Source organism: Capricornis sumatraensis, chromosome 12 (assembly GCF_032405125.1).
Source record: "Capricornis sumatraensis isolate serow.1 chromosome 12, serow.2, whole genome shotgun sequence".
Classification (NCBI taxonomy): Eukaryota; Metazoa; Chordata; class Mammalia; order Artiodactyla; family Bovidae; genus Capricornis; species Capricornis sumatraensis.
In genome coordinates this window covers 70,635,363-70,645,188 of record NC_091080.1, presented here as the reverse complement: position 1 = coordinate 70,645,188, position 9,826 = coordinate 70,635,363, and the positions used below count along the sequence as shown (strand labels likewise).

Below are 9,826 nucleotides of genomic sequence, written 5' to 3'. Positions count from 1 at the left end.
GTAATGAGTTGTTACTGCTGTTACTGCTGCCAAGTCCCTTCAGTCCTGTCAGACTCTGTGTGACCCTGTAGACGGCAGCCCACCAGGCTCCCTCGTCCCTGGGATTCTCCAGGCAAGAACACTGGAGTGGGCTGCCATTTCCTTCTCCAATGCAGGAAACTGAAAAGTGAAAGTGAAGTCGCTCAGTCATGTCCGACTCTTAGCCACCCCTTGGACTGCAGCTTACCAGGGTCCTCCGTCCATGGGATTTTTCCAGGCAAGAGTACTGGAGTGGGTGCCATTGCCTTCTCTGGAATTGTTACTATGTAATGTTAAAATAAATATGTAATATTAATATGTATTTGCATGCCTATATAGTGTTTTGCACTGGGTTTAAGTGTTTCCTAGGTGGCTTAGCTGTTAAAAAAAAAAAAAAAAAAACAAACAAACCCACTCCAGTATTCTTGTCTGGGAAATCCATGGACAGAGGTGGCTGGATAGCTACAGTGGAGTGGGGTGGGGTGGGCAGGGGCTGGGAGGTGGGTCACAAAAAGATCAGACATGGCTTAGCAACTAAACAATAATAACAAGAAATAAGTAAACATATATTTCCATGATATCAAGATTTCCTGAGTGGTACAAGAGTCAGAAATATATTTTTATGTAATAAGTAATTATACAGTCTCCTAATTAATAATTTCAAGCATTAATATACAACTTTAAGCTACAACTATGATCATAAATATGTTGCATGAATATTTCACAATAGGAGGGCTTGAGATTTACCACCAAATTTATTTCAATTACAGTAGAACTTTATATTTGAAATGACCAGTTGAGTAATTTAATTGCTAGAATGAGAATTACATTTCTAATATTGTTCAGGCTCTAAATACCTGGATATGGCATTAAAATAGACTATGTTAATGACAAAAGTAAAATAAAATATGCCTTTATATCATAATAAGGTATTTTTAAAGTGAGCTATGTTGTTAGAAATTCCACAATGGCCAATAATAATATAGTTTACAATTTAGCATGTACCTAAACTGCATGAATGGAGAAGGCAATGGCAACCCATTCCAATACTCCAGCTTGGAAAATCCCATGGATGAGAGAGCCTGGTAGGCTGCAGTCCATGGGGTCTCGAAGAGTCAGGACACGACTGAGTGACTTCACTTTCACTTTTCACTTTCATGCATTGGAGAAGAAAATGGCAACCCTCTCCAGTGTTCTTGCCTGAAGAATCCCAGGGAAGGGGGAGCCTGGTGGGCTGCCATCTATGGGGTCACACAGAGTCGGACACGACTGAAGCGAATTAGCAGCAGCAGCAGCAAACTGTGTGAAAGTGAATGTGTATATATCAGCTGTCGATAAGGTCCGTTATAATTCACAGACAAGTGAAACAGGTACAATTATTCCTTTGATCTATGTAGAAATATCTTCAGTCCTTATGAAATGATAAGCTTAAGTGAAAGTCGCTCAGTCCTGTCCAACTCTTTGCTACCCCATGGACTATATAGTCCTTGGAATTCTCCAGGCCAGAATACTGGAGTGGGTAGCCTTTCCCTTCTCCAGGGTATCTTCTCAACCTAGGGATGGAACCCAGGTCTCCTGCATTGCAGGTGAATTCTTTACCAGCTGAGCCACAAGGGAAGCAGAGAGTAAATTGATTCATTCAAAACATTTTATATTTAGCTACTGTAGAAGCAAATATTTTTAGTCAGTGTATTATATACACATTGTTTGAAAAGCAAACTGATTGGTATTATACAACATATAGCACCATTTCTTTCAGATGTTAAAGAATCTGCCTCCAATGAGGAAAACCTGGGTTAGATCCCTGGGTGGGGAATATCCCCTGGAGAAGGGAATGGCAACCCACTCCAGTATTTCTGCCTGGAGGATTCCATGGACAGAGAGCCTGGTGGGCTATAGTCCATGGGGTTGCAAACAGTTGGACCTGACTGAGCAACTAACACTTTCACTTTCTCTCATTTTCAATATCAGAATTTTTAAGAGTCTTAAGAAATGGAAGGTAATCAAACTAAAAAAAAAACAAAAGATAAAAATCTCACTTTTAAATAGAATTTGAAATAACTTTGATATCACATAAAATATGAATTATAAACTCTACTTATTTGGCACAGTTAATAAGTAAATATGGATAATAAATTATATTTATTTTATTTTTTCAGTGTAAGAACAAATTTTTTAAATATTATTAAAGAAGTCTCCCATTAATATATTTTCTTGATTACAACAAAGTGTGATCAATTAAAATGCATGCATTTTCAGCTATTTGCATATCTTATTAAATATGGACAAACAAACATATTGACATAGTAAAAAGTATATATACTTGATCTTGGAATAGAAATGTGAATAAAATATAAGATTTATGTGTATGAACTGAGTACCACAGATATTGACTGTATAAAAGGCAGAATCTCCTGCAGTCAAACTTACTGAAAAAAAAAATCCACATTATATAATGTCTTAAAATAGTGCTGTTGAAACATTTAACTTTCATGAGAGTAATAAATTTTTAATATATTCAGTTGTTTCTATGAAAGTACACTGTCAGACTACTTTGTTTGGAAGTTGGAATATTTTATTATTCACTGAACACTATTTTCTTCTCTGGAGTTTGAAACATTAATTATTACATAAAAGGAAAACAAGATGCTTTCAAATATGAATATATTTTCAAGCAGAGTCTAAAGTTTAGCATCTTAAAAAATGTTCATTAATATTTTTCTTAGTAAATATACATTGATAAGATAAATAAACACTTTGAGTCTAAATCGTAGATAAAAACATGCTATGCCTAAAATCAAGAACATTGTTTCATTTAACTCTATTATCAGAGACTGAAAATTTATTAATGACAGTGCATGCATGCTAAGTCACTTCAGTCCTGTCCAGCTCTTTGCAATCCCATGATCTGTAGCCTGCCAGGTTCCTCTGTCCATTGGGTTCTCCAGGCAAGAGTACTGGATTGGGTTGCCATTTCCTTCTCCAGGGGATTTTCCAGACTTAGGGATCAAACCCTCATCGTTTGTGTCTCATGCATTATCAGGCAAGTTCTTTACATCTAGTGCCACCTGGAAAGCCACTAATAACAGTAGGACTCTTTAATAATGTTTCTTTACATGTCCCAGTTACTAACTGAAATCAAAGTAATGTGTAGAAACTTTATAGTTCAAGACTATTGATACAGCTACTAAGGAACAATGAAGAATTTACTTGAAATGTAAGAATTTAATAAAAAGACTGACAGGCAAACTAAGCAATATTTAACATCTACACAAATGGTTTTAACCTTTGAATATGTTAAGTAGCTTTTCAAAATTTTATTTTGGTCTTCATATTTCCACTAAGAAATAATAATGTTGAAATATCATACTAAACTAATTAACTTATTAAAAATCAAGATATGAATATATTACTAATTTGATGAATAATTACACAGTGTACCCCTATCTTTCTTGTGTTAATGCCTTATACTGAAAAAATTTTGTGATGATAATATGGTCTATAATATGGTTGGATGGCATCTCCTACTCTATGGACATAAGTTTGATAGGCTCTGGGAGTTGGTGATGGACAGGGAAGCCTGGCATGCTGCAGTCCATGGGGTCACAAAGAGTCGGACACAACTGAGCGACTGAATTGAACTGAATATGGTCTATTATCTGACAATTTAGAATGTGATTAATATAAAAAATTTACATTTTACTTATTACATGTTTATCTCTATCTATAGACTTAGGAAATTTAAAATAATGTATATATACTTGAAGAAGCATAATTTTGCAATTCATTTTTCTATACATAAAAACAGTCAAAAGTAGATAAGAAGAGGGTGATATCAGCTTCTGTAATGTGACATATACCATCCCTTTGGGTGTGAAGACCAGCTTGAATTTGGAAGTAGGAAAAGGGATGGTATACATCCCTTCACTCACACACAAACACACACACAGTTGAGTGATAGAGTCTAGGAGATAAGTAACGTCCTGCATCAAACAGCTTCTGTGAATCAATGGACACACCAAAGTTTCATTTTCCTGTTCACTGCATGCTCTGAATTAAAGTATATTCTGGTTCTGCCTAACATCATTAAGAATATGACTTCAAAGTTTCAGACTGTTTCCAAGTGATTTAATTGAGTCCCAGAACAAACTAAAGAAAATTTAAAGGAATATAAAAATATTTGCAACCCAAAAAGAGAAAATTCAGTTTTTTGCATCTAATAAAATGTAACATGCATGTAAATAAGCTTGAAAATATAACCCATAATGAGGATTTTAAAAATCAGTAGAAATAGATCCAGAATTAACACAGAAAATAGAATAAGTAAGGATATTAAAAGTTAATATAACTATTTTAAATATGTTCAAAATGACAGAGAAGTATAGATCTATTACATGAAGTAGTGAAATAGATATTTTCAGAATAACCAAAATGAAATTCTATGGATGAAAAATATAGTTTCTAAGATGACAAATGCAAAGAAATTTATTGGCAGCAGATTAGACATTGTAGTCCAATTAGTTACTGTGAAAACAAAATAATCAAATTTGGAACTGGGAATAAAAAAATAGAATTGAAAAAATGTTCTAGCATACTTTGGGAAATTTTAAGTAGACTGAAATACTTAAATATACTTAAATGTTTCAGATATAATTTGAGTCCCTGAAGGATTGCAATGAGAAAGAAAGATAACAAGAAAAAAATTGAAATAACATTGTCTAAGAATTTTCCAAGTGGGTAAGAACTATAAATTTATAGAACCAAAAATATTAATAAAACTCAAACACAAAAATGTTGAAGAAAACTATTACCAAAGTAATTCAAAATCAAATTGCTTAAATGAATGATGAAGAGAATATGTTAAAGGTAGCCAGAAAATAAAGACAAATTACGTCAAAGGGAACAAAGATGAGGATCAAAGCACAACTCTCCTCAGAAACAGTGCAAGGCAGAAAACACATTTAAAATGTTGATAGAAAACAGAAAATGGGCTACTTGTATCCTACCCCCAGACATAGTGTCTTTCAAATACAAAGGTAAAAGGAAAGCCTTCTTCAGCATACAAATCTTGAAAGAATTACTGAAGTGAACACCTGCACAACAAGGAAGGTTAGGAAGAGAAATGATACCAGATAGATATCTGATGCAGATAAGTGAAGTGTTGCAAAAGTCAGAAATATGTAGAAACATATAAACTATTTTTTGTTCTTATTGTTTAAATGTCTTTAAAATGCAATTGACAGGTAAGCAAAAGTAATACAGTGCACAGTGGAATTTGTAATATATCCAGTACTAAAATGCATACACCAGTGACACAATAATACACATTACTAGTGCAAGGTTCTTATTCTAGAGTTTAAGTAGTACAATTAATTGAAGGTAAACTAAAAAGTTTAAGATGTTGTGGTAGACAAAATTCCAAGATGGCATCCAAGTTTCCTGTCCTTCATTGTATGTGCTCTATAAAATCTCTTCTTTCTGAGTATAGGCAGGACCTATCAATATGATGGATAGTCTTCTCTTGAATGGGCTACATATGTGGAATTGGTTATTGAGTAGCCATGCCCCTGATTGCAATACACTATATAATTCCTCTGAGTAAACAGGAATAAGATTCTCCTTTGACTGTGAAGAAGAAAGCTGCCATGTGGTAGGAAGGATTGTGGCTAGGACCAAAGTGTGGTCTCCAGATGCTGACAGAAACCTCAAGTTAGCAAGAAAGTAGAGCTTTAGAGCCAAATGTAACTGAATTTTGTGAAAAACCTAAACAAGTTTGAAGAGGACCTAAGTTCCAGAGGAGAATTCAGTATGGATAACACCATCTGGACCCTAAGAAGAGAACCCAGTTATACCACACCCAGATTTTTAGCCTCCAGAAAGTGCAAGATAATACACTGATGTTGTTTTAGGCAGTGAAGTTTGTAGTACATAGAAGTAGGAAGCTGCCATAATGATTACCTAGCAATGTCTTAAGTGGAACTGGAAGCAGGCAGAAGGTACATACTGAAATTTGAAAAGCAGAATAGACTAATCTAAATTGCCTTGTATATACTATTGGTAGAAATAAGAATTTTAAAGATGCTGTTGGTTAGGGATGAGAAGAAAATAAGCAGTCCATTATTAGAAACTTGAGGAAGATAGGATCCTTTTAATGTAGTGATGGCGACCATAGTGAAAATATGTCCTACAATTATGTGGAAAGAAGAACTTGTATACAGTGGACTTAGATAATTATTTGAGAGAGTTTTCAAGTTTAGTGTTAAAGATGCATGATTTATTCTTGCTGCTTATAATAAAATGTGAGAGTAGAGAAATAAACTGATGGAATAACCATTAAACAAAATAGAACCTGGACTGGGTAATTTTGAAAAGTTTCAACCTCCCAAATGATGTTTTAAGGCAGAAATGGTGCTAAAAGAGGCAGAGAGGAAAACAACAACAACAACAACAACAACAACTGAGTTTGTTATTATGCTTTTTTTGCTAGTATATAACATTAGTTCAAAACTTCAGAGTATTTAATCAAAATGCCCCTTCAGGAGATTAAGGGTGAAATTCACAGATTTTCTGAACCAAATCTGAGGGCTCTAGAAAGCTTCAGAATATTTTATCTCAGCCATTTCATTTGTTTTTAGTAAAAACATATATATTTAAGGTGTACAACATTTTATATAATAATGCTGTAGTAATCCAAACACCATAGAATGAGCATAAAAATGGACACATAGATCAATGGAATAGAAGAGACAGCCCCCGAATAAAACCAAGCATATAAGTTCAATTAATTTCTGAGAAATGATTGTCCTAATGTTATCTGTGGGTGTGGATTTTCTCTAATGTGAAGAATCTCAATAAAATGCAAGCAAGACACACAAAGTTCTTGAGAAAATTATATTGACACAAACACTGTTGGCTTGAAGTGAAAGACAGAATATAAAATGCAAAAGCCTGGGCAGCGGAAGGCGGTGTGGCCGGTGAGTGGCCCTGACTTCCCAGGTGCTTCTGGGGTGCCGTGGGGAGGCTGGCCAGCGGGGGGGCGATGGGGAGCGGGCTGAGTGTGCCAACCTCCTTTTCTCTGTTCCTTCCAGCCTCAGCTCGGCCTCTTCACTCGATTGGACCTTGCCTCTAGGCTAAGTGGGCAACATGAGTGGCAACAACTTGGATGTGAACGACGAGTTTGGTGAGCAGTTGCAAATGCAAGAATTGTACGGAGACACCAAGGACAAGGATACTGAGAAAGATCTCGGTGCAGAAACCGATTCTTTCGGACAGCAGCCGACTGACACCCCGTACGAGTGGGACCTAGACAAGAAGGCTTGGTTCCCCAAGATCACTGAAGATTTCATTGCTACATATCAGGCCAATTATGGCTTTTCTAACATTGGCGCATCTAGTTCTACTGCAAGTGTCCAAGATGTCAGTGCTAGGACTGCAGAAGAACCTCCGCAAAGACAACTCCCTGATCCCAGTTATCCGAAAAAGAAGGGAGAAAAGAGAAAGACTGAATCTGGATGGTTTCATGTTGAAGATGTCAGAAATACAAATGTTTATGTGTCTGGTTTGCCTCCAGACATTGCAGTGGATGAATTTATACAGCTCATGTCAAAGTTTGGCATTATTATGAGAGATCCTCAAACAGGAGAATTTAAGGTCAAGCTTTACAAAGATAATCAAGGAAATCTTAAAGGAGATGGACTTTGCTGTTATTTGAAGAGAGAATCTGTGGATCTGGCATTAAAACTTTTGGATGAAGATGAAATTAGAGGCTGCAAATTACATGTGGAGGTGGCAAAATTTCAGTTGAAGGGAGAATATGATGCCTCAAAGAAGAAGAAGAAGTGCAAAGACTACAAGAAAAAGCTGTCTATGCAACAAAAGCAGTTGGATTGGAGACCTGAGAGACAAGCTGGCCCATCCCAAATGCACCATGAGCGAGTTGTCATTATCAAAAACATGTTTCATCCAATGGATTTTGAGGATGATCCACTGGTGTTGAATGAAATCAGAGAAGACCTTCGAGTAGAGTGTTCAAAGTTTGGACAAATTAGGAAGCTCCTTCTCTTTGATAGACACCCTGATGGTGTGGCCTCTGTGTCCTTTAGAAATCCAGAGGAAGCTGATTATTGTATTCAAACCCTCAATGGAAGGTGGTTTGGTGGGCGTCAAATCACTGCCCAAGCGTGGGATGGAACTACAGATTGTCAGGTGGAGGAGACCACAAGAGAAAGGGAGGAAAGGCTGAGAGGATGGGAGGCTTTCCTCCATGCTCCTGAGGCCAATAGAGGCCTGCAGCATTCAGATTGCATCCGTGCTCCAGAAAGGGCAGGGCCTTCTAGAGTTAGGCATTTTTCTGAGCACCCTGGCACATCTCAAACAAATGTTCAAGCAGCCGCAACTGAAATGGCATTTGAAGAACCTATAGATGAAAAGAAGTTTGAAAAAATGGAAGATGGGGGAGAAGTTGAAGAAGCTGCTTCTGAAAAAGATGCTAAAAAAAGTGGCCCTGAAAAAGAAACTGAAGGTCCTCAAGAAGAATCTGAAGAGAGCTGCCTTGAAAGAGAGTCTAAGGCAGGCTGTCCCAAAAGAGAGCATGAAGAAGACTTCCCCGAGAGAGAATCTGGAGAAGGCAGCCCTGAGAAAGAGCATGAAGAGGGTAATCCTAACAAAGAGTCAAAAGAGACTGTTCCTGAAAGAGTATCCAAAAAGAAGAAACTCAAAACGGATCCTGACAAGAACAGCTGTGAGAAGGAGTCTGAAGAAGAAGGCCCTGGCAAGGAGTCTGAGGGGGAGGCCAGCCCCCAAAAGGTGGCTTCTGAAGATGACAACTCAGAACAAGAGTCTGAAGACTGCTCGGAAAAGCAGTTTGAAGATCGCTCTGAAAAAGAGTTAGAAGAAAATGGCCTTGCGAAAGGTTTTGAGGAAGATGCCTCTGACAAGGAATTTAATGAAAACATCCCAGAAAAAGGGTTAGAAGAAAATGAGTCTGAAAAATCAGAATTCGAAGATGACAGCTCTGAAAAAGTGTTTGATGAAGAAGGCTCTGAGAAAGAGTTTGATGAAGAGTCAGATGAAAAGGAAGAAGAGGAAGATGCATATGAAAAGGTATTTGATGATGAATCAGACGAGAAAGAGGACGAAGAAGATGCAGAAGAAAAGGAACTTGAAGATGCTGATGAAAAGGATGAAGAAGATGCTGCAGATGAAAAGGTATTTGAAGATTCAAATGGAAAAGAAGGTGAGGAAGATGGAGATGTAAAGGAAGATGAAGACATAGATGAAAAGGTGTTTGAAGATGATGATTCCAACGAGAAGTTGTTTGATGAGTCCAGTGACAAATTGTTTGAAGATTCTGATGAGAGAGGGACTGTGGGTGGTTTAGGGAATGTTAAGGAGGAAGCGCCCTTGTCCACAGGCAGCAGCTTTGTTCTTGGTAGTGATGATGATGATGAAGACAATGCTATTTAATCCCTTAAACTTGCTTTTTAGGGAGATTCCATCTCCATTTTGCCTCTGCTGCCAGGTAATTACTCATAGTGTTATAAGAACGTGTGCATAGAGGTAGGATGCCATCTGACTAATGCAGTGAAGTGTTCATGGTTACCTGTACCTAATGATTTTAAATATGTGTTCATTGGCTGTTCAGTTCAAACTCCATAGCATAATGCACGTTAACATGCTCCTCCTTCTTTGTCAGATTTGTTAAGAGCATGCAAAACAATATTTTTTTAAGTATTCTGATTGAAGTTTGTGACATTCATAAATAAAAAAAAAGTTGTTGATATGCAGAAACAGGAAAAAAAAAATCAAT

General features: G+C 36.8%; 1 pseudogene; it reads left to right on the top strand.

The window, feature by feature from the left end:
• The first annotated feature begins 7,161 nt into the window (after window positions 1-7,161).
• On the top strand, window positions 7,162-9,483 carry LOC138089042 (17S U2 SnRNP complex component HTATSF1 pseudogene; annotated as a pseudogene).
• The last annotated feature ends 343 nt before the right edge of the window (window positions 9,484-9,826 follow it).